Below are 4,060 nucleotides of genomic sequence, written 5' to 3' on the forward strand. Positions count from 1 at the left end.
TCGTCTTGGTTAGCTAACGCTAACCGCATTTGGCATTTAACTTTTATGTTTAGATTTACACATTATAAGATTTAATATTTTGACACATTTTTTAACATTTAAATTTAACATTTAGTAAAAATGAGCAAAATGTAAAAACAGTGAGCTAAATAATAAAATGTTAGGTAAAACCTTTTAACACTTAGAAAGCTAGTTGATGAAAATGTGTTAGTGGCATTCTTTAAAGATTTTATTTTTTTCTTGGTGCTCTTTTTCTAAGAGTTTCACTGAAATCCATCTAGTGTTAATAAGAAATGTTGTAGTTGCTGAGAGTCAATGCCAACACATGCTCTGAGTGCTAACAGGTTGTGCGTAAGCTTTAATGGCACGCAGGGCAGCGGGTGATGTGCATGCTTTCTGTCTTTTCTCCCTTAATTATTCGSTCATCTGACTGTACCTGTCCCAGTTTCTGTCAGGAGGGTTCTTGGACCTGCTCCTGATCTTGGCCCGCTGTAAAGAATGCCACCTGTTGGGCCGAGGTCTGTGTTACACTCAGAGAGCCTGTAAATCAGCAGGAAAGGCCAACGAGGGTGCCTGGCACGGGCTAAGCTAGTCATACCGCTGGCACACACAGCAATGTCTGGCACTCACTGACGAATGCATTCGCTTGTGAGGCCAGAGGGAGAAACATGGGAGCAATGAGGCCAAGGTTAAAAGGACCTCTGCTTCTTCGCAGGGCTGGGATTGAAGAAAAGTCTGTTTATGGGGATAAATTAAAGGCCTAGCATCCTTAAAACTGAGTTCATCTTGTGTGTAGAAATGATGGCGTTAAATCATTTATTGCCATATTAAGATATCTTGCATGATTAGTTATTGCTTTGAATATGTGTTGTGAATGACTCTCTGCTACTATCACCCCAAATTTTAGCTTAGTTTCTCTAACATTCACTGAATTATAGCCATTTATTGTGCAGGCTCGATATCTTTAGCTGTGACAGCCATCTTAAATTAGGTTGACTCCAAATTTTAATCAGTTGTAGGTGCACATCCAGTGACTGTTCCTAGTGAATTTCACTAAAATCCATCTGGTGATTCAAGAGATATTTTGCTAACAGACTGATGGTGTTAACAGTAACAGTTAATGGCAATTTTTTTAAGCATTGATGTTGCACAATGTATTATAGTCAAAGTATATGTTGGGGATGAAGCTCAGCTACTCCCACACTAAATTTTAGATCAATATATGTAAAATTGGCTGATTTAAAGCCATTTTTGTGTTTTCTAGGATTGCTTTGCTGTGGTGGACATCGTGAATGGGATCAACTCCAAATTTTAATCAGCTCTAGATGCACATCAAGAGATTGCTTTCTGAAAGTGTAATTAAAATCCATTCAGTGGTTCTTGAGATATTTTGCTAACAGATCGATGGTGTTAACATTAATCGTTAATGCCAATTTTTTTAAAGCAATGATGTTGCACAACGTGTTGCAGTCAAATTATGTGTTGGGGATGAAGCTCAGCTACTAACACACCAAATTTTAGATCAATATATGTAAAGTTGGCTAATTTAAAGCCATTCTTGTGTTTTCTAGGATTGCTTTGCTGTGGTGGACATCGTGAATGGGATCAACTCCAAATTTTAATCAGCTCTAGTTACACATGAAATGATTGTTTTCTGAAAGTTTAATTAAAATCCATTTAGTGGTTCATGAGATATKTTGCTAACAGACAAGGTTGATTACAATAGTTACTAGCAAACTTTCAAACAGACTATACACTTAGCACTCAGAATATAAAGTGGGGATCAGTCTCAGCTACTACCACACTGAATTTGAGGTCAGTTCTGAGGTATAGCCATATTTGTGTTTATTTTGCTGTTGCAGCCATCTTGAATTTGATTGATTACTAACCCGAATCATTTTTTAAATATACACAAGAGTTTCTKTAAAATTCGATCAGTGATTCATGAGACGTTTTGCTAACAGTATGAACAAAAAACACASGAACAAAGTAAGGCGTCGAGTTGTTTCTAATCACAGCACTAAGCAGAATAAAAAGTAGCAACCCYTAGCCGAAGAAACGACCAATCGATACGTTTGACACGTTAAAGCTAAAGACGTGCCGAGGGTCAGAGGGTTGAGCACTTGAAAGCGGCGCCCAGCGGGACATGATCGGGGTGTGAGTGATAGGGGTCAGAGGTGGGCTCTCTCAAATAGCCTCGGCGAGTACAACGGGCCGTCGGCTGCTTTAGCTTTGAAATGAAACGCGAGCCCGGCTGCAGCCTTCTGCATACCACTCGACCCAGTTGTTGTGTCAGGTGTCCTTTTTTTTTTCCGTAGAGGTTATTTTTAAGACGATGAAGGAAGGTTTTACTTGTGTGTTTGGAGGCCAGAATGGCTGTAATTATCGCATGCTGCCGAAGGCGAAGCAGAGGATGTTTTTTTCCCCCCATCTTTCATAAATCACATTTTTTTTAGGGAGTCTACTGTAGGTACATCTACAGCTCGGTTTTTGGAGTCAACCCAGTTCAAGATAATCATTACAAAAGTGGCAAAAACTCAGTCAATTTCACAGATATTGAGCYAAAGGGGACYTCCACGCAGGGTACATCCGCTCAGTGCACGTACAACTGGTTCATCCGTTTAAACTTAAAGAAATTTGTGAAAACGGCATCAAACTCCACAAAAGGAGTGGAGGACCACAAAACATTGTGCTACAGTTCTTATAACAATGGCTCAGGATTCATTCGTCCCCACATGGAAACGGTATTTTGAGTCACCTTTCCTGATCTAAGATAACTGGATTGGAGTGATTGGATGAGCTGAACTTGACTGATAAAAAAAGTGCAACCGTGGACTTAATGTCTGCAGCAAACGTTTTATCGCAAGTATAAGACCAACATTGGACCACCCAGATCCTAACCCTGCACTCTCTAAACAGGTACTTAAATGGTTTTACTGCACTGCTAGCTTTACTTGTAGCATTTTACTGCATTCTACTGCAGTCAGTCACACATACGGTGATATTATGCTTACTTAAATTTTAAACATCGCCATTAAGTGTCTTTAAACAATGCAGAAGCAGTGGCTCCAGTGATAAAAATATACAAACACACAATAGATGCAGCAAGCTAAGCTATAAAATAGCGATAAAACACTTTTTAACAATTCTACTCTCTTTTGAAGACCTCGACTCTCCAGACAACATTTTAAATTAACTTTCTTGTATTTCATGAAGTCTGATGTGTCAAAATTCACTCTAGAAACATGTTTTTCTGTTATTTTACCATTGAATCTCTTTATAATCCATGCTCATATGATCATTAAATGATATGCGTGATGTCACGAGTGGAGATCACCATTTTGCTGTGGTAGTAGCTGAAGGTTGTACCGAAAACAACCTCTGGTTGTTATCACATTTGGGTCCTTTGTTTTGCTTTTCATTCCAACTGGCCACAGCTGAAGAAGCTTTTAAAGTTGCTAATTTCCATAAATTTGCTGGTAAATTGTTCAACTTCCGAGCAAGGAGAAAAATACGAGGCCGAGTAATGAAATCCTGCTTCATATCTCTAAAACACCAGAATGCCACCGAGCTCTAAGGGAGCTGAAAAAAAAMCAGTGTTTGTCTGAAGGAGATTTATTTATTTTTAATTTTTTTATCTCAGTTAATTACAGCGAAATGTCTACAATGAACGAAAAGGGACTCGGCGAGTCAGCACGCTCTCTGCTCCAAATCAATTAGTCATCAAAAGTCCCTCTCAGCACAACGGTTAACCTTTATCTCCATCAATGTTTCATGAGTTTAAAGCCTCTGTCAGCGTCGCGGTTTCATCCCGCTGAAATAAAAGCACAGCCCTGTGGTGATTATTATAAATAAAAGGCACAAATGGGATCAGAAGTTTTTCCTTTGTCTTCGCTTAAACAAATCAGAAGCTTCATCAGAGCGACACCGAGAAGCTGACGTGTATAATTTATTTGAGGCTGTGGCTGGTTGTAGACGGTAAACTCATCCTCTAACCGTATTTCATGTTTTATGACCTGCTGCTTTAAATTCTCAGAGTCGTTTTTATTATCTGTGTGAT

This window comes from Austrofundulus limnaeus, unplaced genomic scaffold, assembly GCF_001266775.1.
Source record: "Austrofundulus limnaeus strain Quisiro unplaced genomic scaffold, Austrofundulus_limnaeus-1.0 Scaffold23, whole genome shotgun sequence".
NCBI lineage: Eukaryota > Metazoa > Chordata > Actinopteri > Cyprinodontiformes > Rivulidae > Austrofundulus > Austrofundulus limnaeus.